General features: G+C 44.6%; 1 pseudogene; it reads left to right on the top strand.

Annotated features, from left to right (window-relative positions):
* LOC119405178 (Down syndrome cell adhesion molecule homolog) overlaps positions 1-25,273 on the top strand; it is a 591,162-nt pseudogene that overhangs the window by 535,562 nt on the left and 30,327 nt on the right.

The raw sequence follows: 25,273 nt of genomic DNA, 5'->3' as shown, positions 1-25,273 counted from the left end.
GTTGGCTTCTTTAGGATGCAATGTAGTCATGCTCGATATTCTTGATAATTCTTGATAGACTTCATGGACTTAGTGGACGAAACGTTTATTACTTCAGAGCAGACGCTGTACAAATCCACAACGCCAAGGGCAGCTCAGCAGGCAGCAACCCTTACAAAAATATATTTAGACAGTCTATAGACTGTCTAAATATATTTTCTAAGGGAAGGTCGACTCATTTTTTGCCTTGCATCGTTTCTGGCTTGCTAATTTACCGACTGACGTTTCAGGATTACTTATGCAAACTTCAATTTCATCTTTGATGTCTTCTTTCCTTCCTCTTCGCTACACGATGTTATTGAGCCACACCTCCGCTCAAGGAATGAAATAAGAGGAATGGATAAAAGCCGCGTTTCTTCGTTAGACACAACCGCATATGAAACCAACAGACAATGAAGCCAAGGAGTGTACAGGGGACACTCCTTTAACTTTTGCGTAGTAATTGTGACATAAACAGGAAGGAATTAAAGCGGGTGAAAAATCAACATTGCCGCCTGTAAGGACCGAACCTACAACCTTTGGATAACGCGTCAAACCGGCATGGCAAACAAGATGCTGCAAGGAAGAAGTCGAGGCGCCACATCTTTCTCCGTGGTACGGTCTCTACTATTTTCTGTCGCAACTTACCAGAATTAGTGTAACCTATCTCTTTTTTTTTTTCTTTCTTAAAAGGGTGGTGAATATAAATTTATCACGAATACCAGTATATCACGAAAGTATAGGGCTCTAGCAAGACATCTTTTCGCGCATTTGATAAATTTTTGGCTGCTCAGTGTATACTGCCGGAGGCTCCATTGCTGGCCGCCTATCAGGTGGCACTTGAGCCAAGTCAAGAATTGACACCTGTGCGGCGAAGCATCGGCGGCGCAAGGTCCTGACTAAAATTTTTCTGAAGGAACCAGCGTATATACAATTTCAGCTTTCGCGAGCGTACGCAGCGGCTGAGAGTTACCTCGTGGCATCACTCCCGTGACCTTGTCATTGTGAGTGGTCGTCACGTGATGCGAGAACGTTTAACAAGGTGGCTGATTCGTTCTTTGCTGTTGGTGCATTTTACGAATGACAACATTCGCAGCCGCCTAAAGAGGAGGACTGGAACGGCCATCTCAAGGGCTACTACATCACGTACCGGCCTGCCGGTTCCAACGAGCAGCATTACCACAAGACGGTGGAAGTGCACAACCCGCATCAGCGCCAGGAGATACACCTGACCAACCTGCGGCTCTCCATGTCGTACAGCGTGGCCATCCAGGCCTTCACCGGCAAGGGCACCGGCCCCATGTCTCGCGAGGTGCTCGTGAAGACCCTCGACGATGGTGAGTAAGCCTCGCATGGCTGCTGCCCGATCATGTTTCCCGATATCGCTCTCAGTGCGAATGACCAGCAGCTCTTTCTGCCAAAGTTCTCCTGTGTTAATCTTCCACGGTTCACGTGGACGCCTACTCAGCAATAAATCCACATATTTCATTCCAACCGCAGTAAGCGTCCCGTATAAAAATTTGAAGATCGACGCGAGACAAGCAGGCCAGTTGCTTCCGTAAAGGACTTCAACAATATATTTGTTCCTATATATAGTAGAATCCGTTTTTCACACATTAGGGCAAATATTTCTCGCCTCATTCTGCCGATGGTCAAAGGGCCCTTGTGCACGACCCAGCACAAAAGCTGTTGCAAGTGGACGCAAGCAGAGTACATTAATTTTTCAAGCATAGATGAATGTTCGATTTTCGCTTAGGTGCGTGCTTCCTGGCGAAATATTAACATGGGAAGCCTGAAAAATCAGTATTGGTGCAGAATAATAAATGAAATCTTGTGAAGGGAGGCGGGAATGAACTTTTAGTGCCAATTGATTGCGGACGTCTAAAACGTTAGATTTTCAGACTGTGTGAGCCCTGATAGCTTATTGAATGAACATTAAAGCGCAATTAGCAGTTTTTCAAAGCGTCTAATGCGGACACAGAATCATTAGTTAGAGAGAGAAAACTTGCTGTGTGTGTGTGTGCGTCTTGAGCTTAAGAAAACTCGATGGCAAAGATGCATTTACGATTAGAGACAGACAAAATCATTATTCATTAAATTTGCTTTCGTCTTTGTGGGATGTAGAAAACGCTGCGCAGCATACAGGCGCGACCTTCTATGCGTTTTAGCATTGGTTAATTGCCGTCAGCCACTCATTTATTATCTTTAGGTGGTGGGGGACGGAACAGGTACGTGAAACTGGCTTTTACAAACGTCGTTCACATTTGGTGGAACAACCACAAGCACCTCATATCCTATCCAAAAAAAGCGTTGTATATATCGCATATTTTCCATATGTTACAGTCGCGTACAATCACGTGAGAAAACGTACGTTTCATATGTGTTCTCCAATGATCGCACGAGACGGCTGAATATGCCGCAAATGTGGCATGATATTTTTGCATGTCATAGTCTGATTTTACGATGTTCTCGCAAACAGCACGCTGTACTTTAGCTTTTAAAAGCGATTGGGAGAGTAATCTCAACGGCGTGGGGCAGACGGTGGCGTGAAATAAGCTCACGCGCTTACACAACCATGCTGACATTTCAATAATATATGACGCGCTTCATTTTCTTTTCCTGGGAATATGGAATGAGCTTTTGTGCTTCCCATGCGCTGCAGAATCGTTGCTTCCACAGAATTCATGGTTCAGTCGTTTCATGACGCATGTTCGATATGTATGCGTGTCTTTACAAGGATAGCAAGAACCACTGCATTTTATTCCTGAACGTCAGGAAAAAAACGGGAACTGTATGAAAAGCTGAACGATTTAGGTCTCGCGAAGAAAAAGAACTGCATTATTTAAGTTTTCTTTTAATCTTTTTAGGCAGTGTAACGCGTTCTAAATCGGGTTGCCGTGGCGCCCTCTGCTATACCTGTAGCAATACGTACCTGTGTACCTTACGTATGTATACATATAAGGTACATAGGTTGCATATAAACACCAACGAAAAGTTATAAGAGTACAGGTTCCAGCAGTGGAACTGAAAAAAGAGATAACGAGGGACAAAGGGAGCATGGACGAGGACGTGGCTGTTTTATTAACTGAACTTTATTTCTGCACTCGCGGCTACATAAAAAGTCGAATACGCACAGGCGCCAACAGATACAATTCTGACAAGAAAATAAATGTCATATCTCTCTGACAGTTAATCTCAATTCGTGGAAACGACACGAGGCGCAAATCAGCGCCGTGTATCTGTTGGTGTCTGTGCCTGTTTGGCTATTTTTTTAGCCGCGCAGAGAGAAATATAATATTCAGTTAGCAAAACAGCGACGTCCTCGTCCCGTGCTCCGTTTGTCCCTCGTCCTTTTTTTTTTTTTCAGTTCCGCTATTCGTACCAGTATTAGCTATGAACCAACTATAGCCCCCTTTAATACCGTTTTGAAGTTACAAGATCACTGCTAAACAAAACAAAAAAAGGGCTGTGTCCTCGGCGACAAGTGAGAAGAACGTGGCATTTGCTGATATTACGCGTTTCTGCCGAATTGTCGTCAGCGTATCCTCAGTATTTTCGCGTGATGCATAATAACTCCTTTGACGCTCGCACGTGCTTACCACATTGCAGTCCCACCAAGCCCTCCCACCCTCGAAGTGGTCTCAGTGTCAACGAGCTCGGTCACGTTGGGCTGGTCGCTGAAGACTTCGTTCGGGAACCCCGTCACAGGTAATGTCCGCGCAAGCCATGATGGGCGGGGCACTCTCTTCCTATTGCTACGACGCATGAACGGGGCGTTGCACACTGTTGCCGAGGCAGCATGCAACAGGCTGTCTGTCGATATTGCCTTTTTTTTTTCTTTTCTTTCAGCGACGTCTTGCCGTATGAGTCATTTTGCATGGTTGCCAGTGGTGTGATGTTGGCCGTATATGTCCCAGACCATCGCATATCCTATAAGTTCAGAATGTAGCCGTAGCGCGCAAAATTCAAGCCCGTGCCTGTAAATGACGATACCTTAACCGCTACGGCATTTACAAGCATCCGAATGCTGAAAGCCTTAGATCGTTTACTGTAATAACAATGTCCCCATCTTCGGCCTCTCTCTTCCGTCATGCCCTTCTTCTGATACACTTGACAGCTTTAGTAGTCTTCGTCTTCATTTAATTCCGTTGCTGACCATAAAGTGTGGTATGTCACAAACACTATCTATTTTTTCTCTGTTTATATGTCGAACTGCACCCAGCGTCTTGTGTATTCTTAGAATACACAAGACACGTGTATTCTTGGGCGTAACTTGGCACTCTCTTATTCACACACACACGCACACGCACAGCAATGTAGATCTCATTTGTACGTGCGTGGGTGGGTGTCAACGTCAGCAATCAGTAAGTGGAACACAGTGGGAAGTATATCAAATAATTCGAGTGCCGGAGCTTCAACAGCTACATGTGCCACTACTGCTATGTTTTTCCAATTTGACATTAGCTAATCATGTCACTGTTTCGCACTTGAAGCAAAAAATGGAGTAGAATAACGCAGCGATTATATTACATCTGTTTCGTTTTTCCCCACTTCACTGATATAGTCTGCCTCACTTTCCACTTACGACATCGCCTGGATCAACCGCAAGAATCGAGCGAAAGAAATAACAATAATTGTTGGGGTTTAACGTTCTGAAAACCACGATATGATAATGATGGGCGCCGTAGGCGGGCTCCGGAAGTTTTGATGATCGGGTGTTCTTTAACGTGCACCTAAATCTAAGTACACGAGCCTCTAGTATTTCGCCGCTATCGAAACGCGGCCGGGATTCGATCCCGCGACCTTCGGATCAGCAGTCGAGCACCATAACCACCAGACCACCGTGGTGGGTGAACGAAAGAAACATTTCATATAACCGTTATCCTGACAGTTTATCACCTTGAATTAAAATGCACGCAACTCCAGAATGCAATGAGTACAATGCGCACTATTTCCATTGGAGCAACGGTCTTTTCTTAGTAACGTGTTACCACGTCATTATTGTTTGATCACCCCACAGCCTGACGTTGTAGAGAGACCGCACACGTATGGTAGAGCTGCCCAACATTTCCAGTCAATCAACTGTCATGCGCTTCTCACGTGAACTTCCTCCTCAATACTTCGTGCGCAGAGTACGTGCTCCACCAGCGCAAGGAGGCCGACCACTGGCAGGAGACGCCCATCTCGACGATGCAGCCGGTGTACACGGTGCGAGATCTCGAGTGCGGCACCACGTACCAGTTCTACATGACGGCGCACAACTCGCTCGGCCGCAGCGAGCCCAGCGACGTCATCCGCGCAAAGACCGATGGCGCCGGTACGCAACGCTGCTTTCGCGCTTAGAGCGCGCGTGACGCGCACGTAAGCTGTGCACGAAGGGAGGCCTTAGGGTGCAAGGGCCGCATAGAGATAGGGCAGATGGGAGTATCGCAGCTGGGGTTGCTGTCCGCGAACTCTACAGAGCATCCGTGGCACGCACATTAAGCACGCCGAAACGATACCACGATAAAAGGGTGCGACATGCCATCCGCTTATATATATATATATATATATATGTGTGTGTGTGTGTGTGTGTGTGTGTGTGTGTGTGTGTGTGTGTGTGTGTGTGTGTGTGTGTGTGTGTGTGTGTGTGTGTGTGTCGTTCCACTAAGCAAGTAAAATGATTTTGCAGTATTGTTCCACTTGCTTATAGAAACACACATTTAAGATAGTACACGTGCCTTCTGTACAACCAGTATACAGCAACAACAAAATAGAAAGCAAAATGGACTGTTTGTACTTTCAAAGGGCATATTCCACGTCTGAATTTCGCTCTGCATGTGTGCGTATTGGTAGAAGATAACGTTGGGTGTCGTCAAGAGACTGCGCATTAAAATGTCGAAATGTCATATGTGGCTATCAGTCATCATGTCAGCATGAGTCACCCTCGAAAGAAATAGATGTCGTTCTGAGTCCACGTTCTGCGCTTCAAGAGCACAGAGGCGATGGGGAGCCGCAAACTTAAGCCACCGGTAATTCTAAAGCTGTGACGATAGAAGCAGCGCATTCGCAATGCATTTTCGCACCTTGATGCGTTAGCTGGGCACTATACATGAAGAATGAAAGATATGTCGCCAACATCTCGGCAAGATAACTTCTTAATAGTATACGTTGCTGGGCTAGTTGGTTCATAATCTTCAAAAGTGGATAGCGCGAAATCGACAGGGACTAAGAAGGAACACTGATGTACAGGACAGGCGCTACTCGCAACATGAGTTGCGAGTAGCGCCTGTCCTGTACATCTGTGTTCCTTCGTAGTCCTTGTCGATTTCGCGCTATCCACTTTTGAAGAAGATAACTTCTATTCGTCAGGCCGGAGCCCGATCTTTCTCTATAGACAAAATTTTGTCTTGGAGGCCCTGCTCAGACCTACGAAGACATGTCTTCTCGAAACGTCCGAGCCAGTGGCATCCCTTGTTCCATCCACTGTTCAATCCACTTCACGCATCCATCATACTGCGAAGCATGCTTTCTGATAACAACCGACTTGCGCCAGTGCCTTTGACTGTGTGGCCCTGTTCATGCGTCTGCGCACATACTCAGCTTCAACTTTTTTATTCTTCTAGTTACAGACTAGCAACGTCCTCCGGAGCTAAAAGCTGCCGTCAGCAGTTTGACTGGACCCAGGAGGCGTTGTACATGACAGCGCGATAACAGTAAACGTTTCGGTACAAAAACTAAAACGTAAATTTGACACTCATATACATGCTTTACGACAGGATGTTTAACATTCAACAAGAGACATTGTTGTGCAAATAGCGAGGCAGTAAAACAAAACATGGTCATTTTATATACATCGTTATACAATAATATATGTTTTGCATGTTAACGAAACACATCAATTCCTTGCGAGATAGATTAGTAGCGTTAACATGACTATTTAGAATTTTCGGCAAATTGTGTTTAATGGATTGCAACATATATTCGGTGCGAAATCGTGGTACAAACCAAGGTTCAGGGTTTCTGACGTGCACAGGTATCTCATGGTGTTGCAAGCTCGCTACTGATGCAAGGAAATTGCTATATTCTTTTTTTGCAAAATAAAATACTTGTAAAACACGGCATTCGTAGCATCGATCTACCCATATGATTAGGTATTTTTGTGACAATGTTTATGTTGTTTATCGGGGTTCAATATTAGCCATGTGCCGGAGAAGCGCCTTCTGTAATGTAATTATTTTATTTATGTTAGTTCGCGTTTTGGTTGCCCATACTAAACTACAATAATTATATTGCGAGGTGAACAATGCGTGGTAAATTTGTAGCTTGGCTTTTATCGGCATGAAAGCTCTACAGCGAGATAGTACACCGGCAACAGCAGAAAACTTTTTCCGAAGGTTATTAAAATGAGCATCTCAACTCTAATTACATGAAAATACAGTCGAAACCCGCGATAACGAAATCCCGAGGGAACGAAATTCTCACCGCAACGAAATATTTTCGGAGCACCGGCGAACGCCCATAGGTGTCAATGCATTTCGTAACTCGCGACTATGAAAGATATTTATACCGCAGTCCCTCAATAACGAAATTTTTGAAACACGAGTGCGCAAATAATCTACTCTCGCAACATTAACGACATTCGAAAACTGCTGAAATGCATTCATGCTACACTTAAATTGTGCAAAACTATCGCTACAACGCACTTTAGAAGCAGCCGCCATCATTGTTCACAAAAAAACATAAATCTGGCGACAATGATTATGATGATGGCTTGCCGAAACACCTGCTCGTTATCGCGGACTACACTCTTAAAAAAAAGAGAGTCAAAAGGGAGTCACGTCTGCTTGACTCTCTTTGTGGCAGCCGATGACCACCTTTTTTTCTAAGGGGAGTCACAATGCTTTGGTCGACGCCCCTGAATGAAATAGATGACTCCCTTGCTCCAAGGGAGTCAGTGATGGTTCTGCATATACAGGGTGGGTTTTTTTTAAAAAGAAAGCTTCAGTGGCTGCGACCAAGATACAGTTCGCTGCTTTGGCTTGTGGTATACCGAAAAATTTTGGTTGAGAATATATAACATGGATTCGTAAAATGTGGAATTACGCACGTATTGTGTTATGGCTTCAGTTACGATATTGCTGAAACGGCGCTTCGAAAACGTCTACAAGTAAACAGGGTTCTTAAAAAATCTTGCCCCCAAGCGAAACATTCAGAGTTATGACAACGTTTAACAATGGCAGCGCTGACAAATTTGCGAATCTTCGCACGTTTGCAAGCGAGGTTTGTAGATTCCTACGACAGCATGTATGGCAGAAAACATACATTTATTAGTGAAATGGACGTGCATGGTGTTGAACGCACTGGCGATCGGGAACACATCTAACTCGACGGCCGTAAAAACATGTGCCGCAAAGCTGGCATGATAACCGCGCAGACCGGTTATCAAGGCGACGCTTTACCGCGTCTCCTAAAGAGCGACAATACTACCAGAATTATAGCTCGCGTGGTCATCATTTCTGCCCGCCACAGCTAAACTATATCTTCACGATAATCCCGCGCGGGCCACCAAATCGCTCAGCAAACGTTGAGCACAGCTAGGCACGCACACACGGCCTCACCGCACTCTCCCTAGCCCCTAGAGCAGGGGATGCACGTTCACCTGCGCCCCCTCCCACCGTACAGCCCTTACAGACACACACAGGGCACGCTTCGCCTCCTCCACCCTGATATTATTCAATAGAGCTTTAACTATGCATGGATGTGTGTTCTATAGCACCAAAACAAAACCGAAACCATTTAGGCGTTCGTGGAGGCTACTTTAATCCAAAGCCGAAGCCATCAATACGAGACAGCCATTTTGGCCTGGCGTCGTTTGATGGTGTTCGTGATCCGTCTCGTTGTGGTCGTTCTTTAGTCCGCCAGAATAATCTGTGTCGTCAGGCGTGATTGCAAGTGATAGTTTTGCGTGACTTTCCTTCCGTGCTATGCATTCGTGGCGTAGTATCGTGTCGTCGGCTCACGCTTGCCGTGACTGGCTGAAGCAGTGTCACTCAGTGTTTGGGAAAAGCAGCCTCCGGACGGAGAAGTCCCTGCAGTAAGCTTCGTTTCGTCGTGAACTTGCCTGAGCAAGATGGCAGCGCATGACGGATCCCAGTGGCACCGACAGACGAAGCCTGTGGACGACGCTCCTACGGTCGTTATAGATTTCAGGTGAGTTCTGCCGGCTTCTGCCTACAACTCTTTTATTCGCTTCACACGTAGCTTTGCCACTTGTCTTTCTGATGTTCCAGTTGCACGGATTTTGCTATCGTGTTTCAATGGCTTGGCAACGACGAAAACCGCACTGGACTATCCAGTAGCGGGTAAAACGGAGTGGTGCGCGCCAATATCGTGTTTCCTTATTCCATACATGCCAGAAAAACATGAAATTGCGAGTTGAAATCTCGGTTGCAAGTCGAGTGTGGTGACACGTAGAGCAACGTTGCACCGATATATATTTGAAGGGTAAGTAAGATCAGCTGATCAAAATCAATCTAATGCACCCGGCCCGAACATGCCTGATATCCAGATCATGATTTTGGCTCGTGAAACTCTAGAATTTAGTGTTTCTTTCCTTTGCTACCCAGACGTTGAAACACGTTTAATACGTATTTATTCGCTGCATATTCGAACTTCTCGCCGTGTTTGCTTGTTTGTTTGTTTGTTTGTGTGTGTGTGTGTGTGTGTGTGTGTGTGTGTGTGTGTGTGTGTGTGTGTGTGTGTGTACGCGCGTGCGTGCGCGCGCGTCCGTCCGTCCGTCCGTGCGTGCGTGCGTAACTGCTATAAAACTTTGATGCAATAGCTTTTGTAGCACGGTTTCATTTAATTGAAACAGTGGTGACTTGATCTTATGATGCTAAAAATTATCATTCAACAAAGGTAAATGTGAGTTCACTTCAAAGTTGTAGTTTTTTTTTTTTCCACAAACTGCATACGAGCATAGCCTCATCCTCCTGTGATACTTGCTTTGTCTAATGTGGTGTGGTGCTAGTACCTAATAGTAAACACAACACCGGCTAGTAATAATGGCAGTAAACATACTGCTCAAACGCTGTGTTTCGTGGATATTGGATGCCTTTGTTATACCAGCCGTGGTTCAGTTCGTTATTATTTTCAACACAAAGATACAGTCTACAGTGATGTTGTGGGCAGTGGACAAAAATCCCTTAAAATGGACTTGGAAGCGTTACGCTGCGAAGCCCAAGGACGCGGGTTCTATTCCTGACCCCGGCAGCTGCATTTAGAAGGGGGCGAGATACAGAAACTCCCATGCCCTCTGATTTGTGCACGTTGAAGAATTCCAGGTAGTTGAAATTAATCCGTGATCTCCCACTATGTAGCACCGCTTAATCGCATTGTGCTTTTCGCTCATAAATCTCTAGCAATTATTACTTCGTCATTATACCTCGAAACACTCGCTGTATCCTATTGAATTCTGTTCGCCATAGTCTGCAATGAATATTTAGCACTTTTTACAGCAGGGTACCTCATTTGACATTCTTTTACAATGCACCTTAATTGTCCCAATTTCGTGCCATAATCAGCTGTTGTTTTTAATATGTATATAAGTCACTTCAGCACTGTTCCTTTTGTTTGACCGCTTCTCATCACCTCAGTTGTTGAGGTTTGAGGTGATGTTGGTGCTGCACAATTTGCCTGAGTTTGCTCCCAACCCTCTATACTGGTCAACGCTGGCTGGTGGGTTGTCCTTCCAGACAAACGGAAAAAACGAGACCTTTGCCTGTTGATATAGATCTGAAGAAAAAATGGCACATTAGGCCTTTAGAATAGCTGCACCTTCGTGCAGCTGTTCTGAAGCCAGGCACTAGAAGGGCACGCTCACATGATGCGACAGAAAGAAGGAAGTGAAGGCAAGCCTAGTCTTGTCTTACATTCGCCATATTTCGTGTAGCTGTATACACATTTTGCCGTTTTCTTCGTTAAACTAATAATAACATTTGGCGTTTAACATCCCAAAACCACGATATGATTGAGAGACGCCGTAGTAGAGGGCTCTGGAAATTTCGACTACCTGGGGTTCTTTAACGTGCAGCTAAATCTAAGTACACGGGCCTCAAACATTTTCGCCTCCAACGAAAATGCAGCCGCCGAGGCCGGGACTCGATCCCGCGACCTACAGGTCTTTGTTAAAATACTGCTAGTCTAGTGGTTATGGTGCTCTACTGCTGACCCGCAGGTTGCGGGATCGAATGCTGGCCGCCGCGGCCGCATTTTTGATGGAGGCGAAAATGGTTTAGACCCGTGTGCTTAGATTTAGGTGCACGTTAAAGAACTCCAGGTGGTCGAAACTTCCGAAGCCCTCCACTACGGCGTCTCTCATAATCTTATCGTGGTTTTGGGACGTCAAACCCCAACAATTATTATTATTATTAAATACTGCTGCCATGCTATACAGGGTGATTTTTTTTTCAGACAGTACATATCTTTTATAAAAAAACTCTATGACAGTCACGCTCCAGTAGTACTCTAGTTCGAGGCGGAAATATTCTGCCGCAACAAAAAATGCGTTGACGGGACTAATTAACAAAACCCGTTAACTAATTTTTATTTATTGACTTGAGGGCAGTTGTTTATATTAGAAATTTGTAGTGCGTACCGCTTTATGGTATACCCATTTTTCAGAAATCATGAAAGTTTTACGTAACTGAGATATTTATTGTGAAATTTTAAGGGCTAAATCAAAACTGATCGTGTCCGGCACACAGAAAACGCGGTTTTTCTGTTACGTCAGACCGGAGCTGCCCGCGACAAGGGAGTGACGAAATTTGAATGAAGGCGCGTCGTGGTCGTACCTTTTCGTGAAAACTGGCAAGTCATCTAACTTGCGTCAGCGGATCGCCTTACCTTTGCATGTGGCGTTGGTGCTCATTTGTTTCTTTCGTAATGCGCGCATCCGAAACGGCAGTAATATCAACCTTTTCTTTCTGTGTTTACAGATAAGTACCACACATCGCACCCAAATAATAAGCTGTTTACTTGTGTATTTCTGAATGCTTGCAGATTTTCTGATCACATTCTGCTTCGGCCCACCTTCATTAAACTATCATCACCTTCTTTTCACGTGTAGCTCCGAGCTTACGTAACAGAGAAGCGACGTTTCCTGCACGTCAGGCGCTATCAGTTTCGATTTCGTCCTTGAAATTCAAGGATGAATATCACGAATTACGTGTAACTTTCGCGATTAAAAAAAATGTGTATGCCATAAATTGGCACGCGATACAACTTTCTAATATAACAACTACCTCCAGGTCAGGAATTAAAGTTAATTAATGAGTTTTGTTAATTAATCTCTTCATTGCCATTTTAGTTGCAGCAAACTATTTCCTTCATGACATAGAGTGTGTGCGCGGAAAACATCTTGAGCATGACTATTATACAATTTTGATAAGAAATATGCGTTCTCTAAAAAAACATCCTTCTAATTGTACGGAGGTCATGCAGCGGAAACAGTTGCAGCTGGCTAAGGGAGTAACAGACCCTCAAAGTACAGCAAAGTTAATGAGTATCCCTGGTTTTGTTCATTGCCATGACACTTCATGGAATCTGGTGTGTGAGCGCTGCCCTTGTCAGATTAAAAGGTGATCGATCTGTCTATCATCATGTGTTTATTTTTGTGCACTTGACTATTTCAGGTTGCTTCAAGACTGCACATTGAAGCTCTACAGCTGCATTTGACCAGGAAGCCTCCTTGGAAACTTCGTGTCTCGAGGTAGTCAAGACGTGTCCAAGAATTCGGAATAGCCACGCTTAAGGTCTGGCCGTGAGTGGTCTCGAATCAGTGCAACCTGCTGTCCTTTTCGCCAGAATGCCACCTGACCCTTACATGGTCTGGGAACACGACACTGCCCAAGCTCATGCACGCAAGCTGTGTCACCTATTGGGGTCCTGTATCTCAGATGACTACATGAGAATCCTGTACTACATGAGAACTACACATGTTGCATGTTTTGCGCTGTATGCCACATAAAATATGCAATGGATGTCGCAAAGAAGTGCTTGATGGCTGGCCATTGATTCCTATTCATAAAAACTGACTGCTGGCTATGCTAATGTTTATGCCAGGTCTAGTATATTGCCGCATTTGACAGTAATGAACGATGTTAGCGAAACTATTGCTTTTCATATCTCACTCATTCTGACAGTAATGTGTCTCGCTGTATTTCTGGACGGTGTTTCTGTATTTCAGTTCTGTACAGAACTCTCCATACCACCGCTAAATATATATATTTATATATATCATACCTTATATATATAAGGTACTTGACACACGACGTACGTTTTAGCATTAGCATAGTGCTAAAACGTACGTCGTGTGTCAAATGCCTTCCTACAGTATCAGGACCTTCGTGATCTTTCTGTAGCTCTTATATTTAAGGGTCATTCCATGCCAAGTGTCCCAGACGTGGCGCTCGCACATCGCAGCTTTTGCTGATAAAATTTGTGCCTTTTTCCTGTGCCACATGGAGTATTGTGGCAAAACATTCTTGCTCGAAAAAATTTTTGACGTTCCTGGCACCCCCTCGAATTTCGCTTCTATTTATTAAACTGTACCTAATAGAAAAATGTGTATAAAATCTACTTTTGTCTGTTGAGCTTCTAAACTGCGCTTGCGCTATCGCAGAGGTTCTGTTTAGTTGTCCCATTCATTATTTCCGAATTTCTGTGTTTCACTACCAGCTACGTAGCTTCAAAAACTACAAAAATCTTCAAAGTTCGTGAATTTTTCTTGAGCTATCTGGAACTCACCCTAACCAATATTAATAATAGCCTGATTTCCAGGAAAGTGTATTTTAGTACAGAAATGTTTAGGGGTAAAATAGACTTCAGATCTTTCCGAAAAAAATTGTGAAATTAGAGAAAATGTACGATTTGTTGCATGTTTGACCATATTTTTCATACTGATGCGGTCAAAGTAAAAATCCTCGTCATGCGGCGTTTGATAAAAGACTTCATCGTTAAGTAATGAAAAAAGTCTTATCAAATCATTTTTTTCTTTTAAGGAAGAAAATAATTTTTGAATTTGGCCCTCCGAACGCGCAGTGCATTTCATTTTGTTGCCACTTCGCCGCAAAGCACGTGGTAGCCCTTGCAGCTGACACTCGTCACAGGCAACGGCCAGATGCGAGATGTATGTCAGTGGCTCGTGAGTGGTCGAAAGTCTTGTCACGTTGATGTCAGGGCGACGAGTAATGAATTCGCGTTACAATGTGAGCTTGCTTGGCGGGCCCAATGGGAAGTATGGACGCCCGAGAGCAGCCTACGGCGTCGTTGGCACATTGTGCTAGAGGCCGTCTGTACAACATGTATACCCTGAGAAAGAAGTGTGTACAGTGTGCATTATTTCTTTCAGTATGTGTATGCTAGTTGTGCAGACGTCCCTCTAGGACATTGTGCCAACGACTCCACATGCTGCTCTCGGGCGTCCATATTTCCCATTGGGCCCGCCTAGCAAATGCTCATTGTAACGCAAATTCATTACTCGTCGCCCTGACAGCGCGACAAGACTTTCGACCACTCACGAGCCGCTGACATACATCTCGCATCTGGCCGCTGCCTGTGACGAGTGTCAGCTGTAAGGGCGACCACGTGCTTTGAGGCGAAGTGGCAGCAAAATGAAATGCACTGCGCGATCGGAGGGCCAAATTCAAAAATTATTTTCTTCCTTAAAACAAAAAAAAATGATTTGATTAGACTTTCTTCGTTACTTAACGATGAAGTCTTCTATCAAACGCCACATGATGAGGATTTTTACTTTGACCGCATCAGTATGAAAAATACGGTCAAACATGTGACAAATCGTACATTTTCTCAAATATCACAATTTTTTCGGAAAGATTTGAAGTCTATTTTACCCCTAAACATTTCTGTACTAAAATACACTTTCCTGGAAATCAGGCTATAATTAATATTGGTTAGGGTCAGTTGCAAATAGCTCAAGAAAAATTCACGAACATTGAAGATTTTTGTAGTTTTTGAAGCTACGTAGCTGGTAGTGAAACACAAAAAAAATCGGAAATAATGAATGGGACAACTAAACAGAACCTCTGTGATAGAGCAAGCGCGGTTTCGTAGCTCAACACACAAAAATAGATTTTATACACATTTTTCTATTAGGTACAGTTTAATAAATAGAAGCGAATTTCGAGGGGGTGCCATGATTGTCAAAATTTTTTTCGACCAAAAGTGTTTTGCCACAATACTCCATGTGGCACAGGAAAAAGGCACAAATTTTATCAGCAAAATCTGTGATGTGCGAGCGCCACGTCTGGGACACTTGGCATGGAATGACACACACACACACACACACACACACACACACACATATATATATATATTGAGAGAGCGTAGGCATCGGCAAGTTGGTAATTCATGTTTGACTTTTTGAGCGCGCAAAAGAACAGGGACGAAAAACAACGCAGACACAGCGCTGACTTCCAACATATGCTTTATTTTCTGCAGTGGTACATATATATATAGACAACAAAAAGCAACGCACGCAGGCGCATTGTACAGGAAGGCTTCATGTAAAACCACAAATAAGTATGCATGATAAGCAATCAAACAACCTGATACCGGATTTTTTTCTTCTTTAAGAGATCAAGCGGTCATTCCTGACTACCACTATCGTCTAGTCACCCCGTGGGCCTTGCTTAGAAAGTCTAGTTGTTTTTGGATAGGTCAATTGAAGGTGCACTAATGCACATGTCTCCCAAACTTGCAATCTTCGCCGCTTCAATTATCTCACGTGTTGTTTGTGCCTGGCTCCTTCCTGTCGCAGTGCACTGCGAATACATGTGATCGCACCCACACTTCCTGCAGTGGAAAGCCACATGTCCCACACCTCCAGTTCGCACGTTATTTGCGTGCTCACGCAGCCTGTCATTGGCACACCGTCCCGTCTGCCCTATGTATTTCTTGCCACAGGACAGCAGTAACTCATAAACGATATTGTTCTCACATTTAACAAAGCTTTCTTTGTGCTTTTTTGGCACCTGGGTTTTTCAGAACCACTGTAGGAGGCCTTGCACAGATTATAAAGCTTGTTTGGTGCTGAAAGGACGACTCTTACGTTGGCGTTGTTTCCTATATTTTTCAGCCAATGTGAGACATCGTGAAGGTACGGTATGACGGCGCATTTCTGCTTGACAGGCTCCGTTTCTGGTGAAGCCTGCTCCTCACCCTCGCGAGCATGTTTGACAGTCTTGAGAAGACCCTCCGCCACAGATGTGACGACATACTGAGGAAACCCCGCCTTTTTCAGGCAGTCAGCTTGCGCCTGGAAACTACACGAACACTTGTGAGGACATGAGCGGCGAAGCGCATTCATTAGGGTTAATTTTGCAATACCCCTTTTAACTAGCTTGGAGTGGCCCGAAAAAACGGCAGAAGCGGCTTATTGGCCCTAGGCTCGTACGACCAGCAGACCTGGTCTCGCTCAAAGAATATTCGTAAGTCAAGAAAACGCAAGGCATTGTTTTGCGGCATTTCATGCGTGACTGCGAGCGGTTGCAGGAAACGCGTGAACAGATCAAGTACGTTTGAAGAATCATTGCCAAATTCGCCTGGACTTGATTCTAGAAAGACAACGTAGTCGTCTACATATCTAAACACCTTCTTTACATTTGTGCCTGTTACTAGAAACTAGAAACAGAGCTAACAGGCACAAATGTAAAGAAGGTGTTTAGATATGTAGACGACTACGTTGTCTTTCTAGAATCAAGTCCAGGCGAATTTGGCAATGATTCTTCAAACGTACTTGATCTGTTCACGCGTTTCCTGCAACCGCTCGCAGTCACGCATGAAACGCCGCAAAACAACGCCTTGCGTTTTCTTGACTTACGAATGTTCTTCGAGCGAGACCAGGTCTGCTGGTCGTACGAGCCTAGGGCCAATAAGCCGCTTCTGCCGTTTTCTTCGGGCCACTCCAAGCTAGTTAAAAGGGGTATTGCAAAATTAACCCTAATGAATGCGCTTCGCCGCTCATGTCCTCACAAGTGTTCGTGTAGTTTCCAGGTGCAAGCTGACTGCCTGAAAAAGGCGGGGTTTCCTCAGTATGTCGTCCAGCTGTGGCGGAGGGTCTTCTCAAGACTGTCAAACATGCTCGCGAAGGTGAGGAGCAGGCTTCACCAGAAACGGAGCCTGTCAAGCAGAAATGCGCCGTCATACCGTACCTTCACGATGTCTCACATAGGCTGAAAAAGATAGGAAACAACGCCAACGTAAGAGTCGTCCTTTCAGCACCAAACAAGCTTTATAATCTGTGCAAGGCCTCCTACAGTGGTTCTGAAAAACCCAGGTGCCAAAAAAAGCACAAAGAAAGCTTTGTTAAATGTGAGAACAACATCGTTTATGAGTTACTGCTGTCCTGTGGCAAGAAATACATAGGGCAGACGGGACGGTGTGCCAATGACAGGCTGCGTGAGCACGCAAATAACGTGCGAACTGGAGGTGTGGGACATGTGGCTTTCCACTGCAGGAAGTGTGGGTGCGATCACATGTATTCGCAGTGCACTGCGACAGGAAGGAGCCAGGCACAAACAACACGCGAGATAATTGAAGCGGCGAAGATTGCAAGTTTGGGAGACATGTGCATTAGTGCACCTTCAATTTTCCTATCCAAAAAGAACTAGACTTTCTAAGCAAGGCCCACAGGGTGACTAGACGATAGTGGTAGTCAGGAATGACCGCTTGATCTCTTAAGAAGAAAAAAATCCGGTATCAGGTTGTTTGATTGCTTATCATGCATACTTATTCGTGGTTTTACATGAAGCCTTCCTGTACAATGCACCTGCGTGCGTTGCTTTTTGTTGTCTATATATATATATGTACCACTGTAGAAAATAAAGCATATGTTGGAAGTCAGCGCTGTGTCCGCGTCGTTTTTCGTCCCTGTTCTTTTGCGCGCTCAAAAATGTCAAACACACACACAAAGATATATATATATATATATATATATATATATATATATATATATATATATAATGCTTAACAAGTGTGGTGACGTGGCTAAGGACTACGCATTATTCGCAGCATGTTGTGCCTATAGTTTAGGTGCTTACTGATAAAACAGTAGGTTGTCATTACAATGTGAACATGTATGAAATGGCATGAAGTGTTTAAAACCGATTCAAAGAAAAATTTTACGAATCGCAGAAATTTCAGTTTGTTTATAGGATGAAGGCATGCAGACGTGAAAGAGAAGACACAGACAAACCAAACGCTAGCGTTTGAGCTGTCCGCATCTCTTCTGTTTCCGTGTTGCATGGCTTACTTTCTTCTAGAATCAACATTTTTTGTTGTTTTACGCGAGCGGAAATTGTTCTGAGACTCATCTATATAAACTTCGAGTAGTATTTTATTTCCCCCAGAGGAATCGAATGCAGCACTGTAAAGTTGCTTACAAAAACTTGTTGCGGCTGTCATGCATCCACCACAGTGTTCCTGTTTGAGTAAACCCGGTGGAAGTGCCTTGTTGAGTAACAAGAGGTAGCGGCACCAACTTTCGTCGATTGTCAGATAAAAACCCTAATGGTGTTCGCTCTGATTTGAAGTTCTTTTGAAATTCTTGATCAATCTCTATAAAACTTGTTTAGTTTATGTGTATTTGTACGCCGATTTTGAAAATGCAAATATTTTTCTACTATTATATGTCGTGTTAAGTATATCAAACATTTCATGTGCCATGTTAGGCCTGCACGAGTTACAAAGTAAGCATATCACAATAATATGAAATGGGAACTGTATGCAACATAACCAGAATGCATGTCCTAAACCCACTTAACAATAGTCATAGTATGCTGAGCATTGACCAGTAAGTGTATGTCTAGCTGGTGATTCGCTCACGAGAGTTCAATATTACGTAACTTTTAACTCAAATGGGTTTAAAACGCGAGTTCGTATGTGGGCTAGTGGGTTCATGAACATTATGCCAGAACAGCGCAGTAAACTCCTTTGCCAGAACAGCGCAGTAACCTCCTTTAAAACTATTGCATACAGTTTTTATCCCCTAACTATAGCGATATGTCGATTTACTTTGTAACTCCAAGTTTGGAAAGGCTTGCTCGTCAAGACACATGAAATTTTTATGTGTAAAAACTGCGTTTTCTTCCAGATAATTGCATATTTGAAATCGCCACATAAGTAAACCAGAACTCAGCAAGTTTCATCAATATCGACCAAGAAGAAAAATAAACGCATTATTTGTTGCAGAGTGTCTCATTGAGTACCACGAAGTGGTCACACTGACTCTTGCCAGGGGAGTCATGTACACCACTGTCCTTAAGGACAACGGAGTCAAAGGAACGCTCCAGTGGGGGTCAGCGTTACCATGGCAAAGGGGTCACCCTGACTACCTAGAGGTACTAGCGGGAAATAAAAGGTAGTCATGTAGACTCCTGCGTTGGGAGTAACGTAGACTCTCTGCTTGTGAAGAAGGGAGTCGTTGGTCTGAAGAACGAAGGGAGTCGTTTGACACCCCAAATTGTGAAGAAGGGAGTCGTTGGTCCGAAGAACGAAGGGAGTCGTTTGACACCCCAAAAGGTCATCATATGTGTAGCGAGGCGATTACCACCCAAAGGTAGTCAGTACAGACACCCTTTTTTTTAAGAGTGTACGTAGCCAAATCCACATTCCTCATGGAGTTTCGTTCGTTGGCTTGGCTCAGTGCTTGGCTTTGTCGGCTTTGCGCGCACATGGTCGCATGTGTGGAGCCATTTGTGGAGCGTTTGCTTGGTACCTTGGTACGCAACGTGAAGTGTGTGTAGCGATTGCTTCGTCCGATTTCGCTGCCTGCTAAGATGCCGCCTCCAACGAAAAAGCGGAAGTTCATCACGCTGGAACATAAGGCTGCAATCATGAGTGAGGTGGAAAAGGGCAGGAAAAAAATGGACATCGCCAAAGAATTCGGCGTTGCGTGCAGCTTGCTGTCCACGATACTGCGCTGATCCGCACTGATCCAGCGGAGCCGGAAGAAGGTTCGCCTGTAGGCGCACTTGATGACAGTACTGGTGACAGTGCGGTGCCGCCGTCGCTGACCAGTGCATGGAGCGAACTTTGTACCGTGGCAAACGAGATTCCCGATCGAGAGGCATGAAATTGCTGCATGGTAAGGCCCGCCATAGCAAACTTACTGACTTTTGGAAATAAAATGTGTTTTTTGTAAATTTCATGTCTTTTCTGCCGCATTCTCGCGCCAACGAAATTCCCGCAAGAGCGAAATTTTGTGCTTTCCCCGCCGATTTCGTTATTACGGGTTTCAACTGTATTACCCCAAGGATTTTATGTTCATTGACTAGTTCTTTATTTTGACCTGAATAAGTGACTGAATGCTCCGACTGAAAAGGTTTATTTCTGGCTCTAAAAAGAATGGCTTTGGTTTTGGTGGGGTTAATGCTGATCACATTTAAAAGTGACCAATCAGCTAGTTTCATTAGGAGTGCATGACATCTGATAATTAGTTCGTTTGCGTCCTTTCCAGTAAAGAGTATGGTGCTATCATCCGCATATACAAAGAAATCAACTGCAGGATCTATATTTACTAAGTCATTAATATACAGGTTAAACAATAGTGGGCCCAAAACACTCCCTTGCGGCACTCCATTTTTAAGTGTTAAGAAAGAAGATAGGGCATTGTCGATACACACACTGAGTTCTATTTGCAAGATATGATTTTATCAAAGCGAGTGGATGTCCGCGTACTCCGTACATTGATAGCTTGTATGTAAGAATGTCATGGCTGAGGCAATCAAATGCCTTGCTAAAATCAATAAAGAGCCCGAGGGCGAATTTTTGGCTGTCTATGCTTTGCACCATACTTTCTTTCAAGGATAAAAGGGCTGCCTCAGTAGATCTACTTTTGCTAAAGCCAAACTGCGGGTTTGTTATTACATTATGTTTGTCTAGAAACTTTGTCAGGCGTGCAGCAATACTTTTTTCTGGCACTTTAGAAAAAATAGGTAGGACAGATATCGGCCTATAATTGCAAATATTATTTATATCGCCGTTTTTGAATAACACAGACACCATAGCTCGTTTCATGCCATCTGGGAAAGTCGCCGATTCTACTGCTAAATTGAATATATGGACCAACGAGCGAATAAATGGAAAGTAATCTAAAACGTATTTTATCGGCTTAATTTGTAAATTGGCGACATCTAATTTGCTGTTATTTAAATTTTTAATTGTTGTAAAAACCTCGTGTTCGTCAGTTGGCTCCATAAATATGGCTTCTGTAACGCATTTATCTAGTGAATACCTGACTTCGGAGTCATGGGTGTGCGTAACAGCTGCATTCACAAAATGAGTATTGAAGTGGTCTGCCAGTGCTTTGCCGCTTAATTCGCAAGTTTTATAACTTATCAATTTTGCTACATTACTTTTAGTTTGAAGACTTAAACGCTATTTATTACTTTCCAAACTGCATCCGGACGCTTCTTGTTAATTTCAGAAAACAGGCGTTGATAGAAATCTATTTTTGCTTTTATTCAGTCTATTTCTTCACCACCTTAACCTTTCTTTGTATTTTTTGTTTCTTTTCCTATTGTAAGGCAGCGCATCAAGACGCTTTTTTAGTTAGCACTCCTGCCCCCTCTTCTTTTTTGCAGCGAAAGCTGTTATGAGATCACAACAGCCGATTTTGGTGCCGTAGTTGTCCGCCGCCGCCGCCGCCGCCGCCGGTGTCCGTGACCGCTATCACGCGAAATGAGAAAAAAAATATCGAGGATCGAGCGGGATTTGAACCCAGGCCCTCTGCGTGGCAGCCGAATAATCTACTACAGAGCCACGCCGGTCTTTAAAACTCCTTCGCAAAAAGACCCTATACAGGCGTGATGTCGGGCAACGCGTCACGTTAACAGATGTAATACAGCGTGGTAGAAGAATACAATAACAACCAGGCGTCACGCAATGCCAATTGCGTAACGAGTGGGTGGCTTAAGCTTCTCACCCATTACAAAGGGCTCAGCCATAATTGTTCATTTTCATCAACTACAGCATCGAAGAAGTGCACATAATACTTTACAGATGTGTAGCGGGTACCTCGCTTCTCCGCATAATGACGAATAATGGCATAGTTGGTGCCATAGAGTTTCCTACAATACTTACTAGAGGGAACTCTGGCGCTAGTGTCTATGGGAGCTGCAACGCATGACGCTTCAGCCAGCATGGGAATGATGGGTAGTACACAAATTTGTCTAAACTTCGTACTTTCGGCTCCGTTTGGCTCCGCGTCGGCTGCATCCGCTTTGTCGAAAAACGAAGTTCAGCAAAAGTCAGCAGTTCCACTTCACCACTTTATCCTTTTTAGGCTCACCAGTTCAGATCTGCTCACGAAGTTCACAACGATCCATTCTTTTATCCGAAAGAAAACCAAAACATAGCAATAAACAAAGCCACAAGTACGTTTGAAGCCGCAAGCACGAAGACTAGGCAAAATTGTGTACTACCCATAATTCCCATGGTATCTGAACGATCGCAGCGCCAGAATCCCCTCTAGATAATTTTAGGAAACTCTATGGTTGGTGTTTCCCTACTTCTCAAAAGTTATGATTTATGGCGTAGTGGGTGCCTTGCGAGTGCCCTCGTTCAAGAGAGTTTACAACGGGCTCTAGAAAGGCCACTCTTCCAGCTTTCGCTGTGACTGTGCTGCACGTTCCGCGCAGGCCTGGTATTTTTTTTTTTAAACATCGAAGCTGTTTAGCAGATCGTTCCTTGTCCACCCCGCACCGGAAAGGTATCATCATAAACGGTTATGCGTCACAGAAACTGGGTAAATCCCACTGCTCACCGCTGGCCCACTAAAAATGAAGAAGAAAACTGTCGTCACCAAACGGGTATGTGCCACTGTGCGGAAACTACCATCATTATAAACGGGTAAGTGCCACAGAAATTTGCTAAATCCCACTACACGCAACTTCCACTAAAAAGGACGAAGGCAACAGTTAGCCCAACGAATGGTTGCGAAGCGACGGCAGCGAGCCGAAGAACCCGAGTACGTACATGGAGAGAATGCTATAGGGAACGGAAAAGGCAACGGCGGCTGCGAGAAGATCTCGAAGCGATGGAAGGCCTACGCCAACGACGACGTGGCCGTAGATCTACGAAAGGTGCGACCGCTTGGTTTCAGCGCAAAGTTTTGTCTCTGGAGTTTGGACATCCGTGTCGCGTTTGTGACTGTCCGTGGTTTAACTCGAACCTCTCGGCGCTGAGAATCAACGCAGAAACAACCGATCATCACCTATCTAAAGCCTAGCTACGACCTAGAAGCAACCTAAAACCTGCATCGCCTATCTAAGGCCTAGAAACAATCTAGAAGGAGCCAATTAGTTTTCAGAATCGTCCAGTTCCGCTGTTTCAAGCCTTGCGCGGCTCAAGTTTTTTTCGTGTTTTCCTGACTGCTTCACGTTCTAGCAGTTATGGTACTCTCATGTGGCTGAGGCCTGTCGCCGGCTGTAAGGAACATTTGAATCAAGAGTTTAAGCAGTGTGCTTCATCGGGGACTCGCTTAAATAATGCACATTCCGCCGGCTGCCGTGTTCAGCACTAATCGACGTCTGTTTTACCCAAGCAGTGCGCTTTTCTTCTCTGGGAAGCGTATACATTAGCAAGCACGACACAAGGGCTGCAGGTAATCGCCAACACTAAAGAAAATAATAATAATAATAATAATAAAGCTGTGTACACGGCCTCTCATATGTGTAAACATATAGATGGAAACGTCCACTGGACGCACTAGATTGCGCGGGTTTTTCTTTTACTTTCGCTCTCCCGTGAGTAACGGCTAGAACCATGATCCAGGTTCTAACCATGTGCGTGCGTCTTTCTGAGTTACGATGTCCTTGCGCCAGATCTCCCTTGCGACCTTACAGAAATCCAAACTTGGGACAGCCAACCTTCCAGATGACATTTGAGGAAGAAAAAAAGGGAGTCATTGGAAAAAGCGGGCCACCATACGGAACAGGAACAAAAAAAAATTGTACACATGGCTCGCAAATGGAACGGGCTGATGAAAAGCGACGCGCAGTCAATAATACAATGCCGAAAGGATAGAAGGCAGACGCGATGGCGGCGCCCGTGTCGCGTGTTCTGCCCGCTTCGCCCCAGACAGCCACATACACTCTACTCAACTGCCAACACCGGACCTAGTCACCGCGAGTCCCAGTGCGGCGGCATACGGCACGTCACCCGCCACTGTGTGCGCCAACCAATCTAGACGGCTTGGGTCGATGCTCCCTCGCCGCGCGCGTCGCGAATCGCTCCGCGGACGATGGGCAGATATAAAGAACAACAAATCTTGACACTACGCGCAGGTTTTAGTATTATTTGCACTTATTCATCGTTTAATTCTTAGCTTACTCCGCATTTGCCGCTGGCCGAGCGGCATGGGAAGACGTGGGGAAAAAAAAAGTGTATAGGGGGGATGCAGACGCGAAGGAAAGTGTACGCTCCTGCGGTTGCATGCGGACGAGGCTTCGATGCCTGCATAATATTAAAAATGAAAGAGTTAGGCTAGTAATCATTCGGCCTGTACCTCAGCGGCGATTCGATTCCATGTGTTCGCACCTTAATTTCGCTTGGCAACGAAAGAGCGCGCTTGGTCGAACAGCATCAGAGGAAACGCAGTGTTGGCAGGCGATCGATGCAGCTGGGATATTTATTTGCGACGCTCCTTCGTTAGGCGTTGCACTGATTTTTTTAATCGTTTCGAAGGCTCGTAATGCCATGTTCCCGCTTTTTTCTTTTATCTCACCCACGCAGACTTATACTCGATTTCTCTCGATCCTTCCACCTTTCACGGCCCGCAGCACCTACGGTAATGAGAATGCAAAATGTGACGATACGAGAGGGCGGATAACAAAAAAGGAAGCAGATTTAGATTCTGTACGAGCAAGGTGAAAGGAAATAGAAGTCGTCGGGTTTGACGTCCCAAAAGAACTTCGCCGGCTGTGAGGGGGGCGCGTTAGAGGGTAGGATGTCCGTTTAATTTTAGATCATACGCGTGGAGTTATCTTCGACGTTTACAACGTTTTTTTGGACGGATGAAATGTGAAGTGGGTGAAACATGACTTTTAAACATACGTATGTTTTCGTATATATATATATATATATATGTGTGTGTGTGTGTTTAAACTCTGGCTATAGAGTTAGCTGGGGCGCCCTGTATACTGTGTCATACTGAGTCTGTGGTGCATAATGGTGATAAAATTTGCATACACAC

This window comes from Rhipicephalus sanguineus, chromosome 1 (genome assembly GCF_013339695.2).
Source record: "Rhipicephalus sanguineus isolate Rsan-2018 chromosome 1, BIME_Rsan_1.4, whole genome shotgun sequence".
Classification (NCBI taxonomy): domain Eukaryota; kingdom Metazoa; phylum Arthropoda; class Arachnida; order Ixodida; family Ixodidae; genus Rhipicephalus; species Rhipicephalus sanguineus.
The sequence above is the reverse complement of the archived record's forward strand: the minus strand, read 5'-3'. Positions and strand labels throughout refer to the sequence as shown.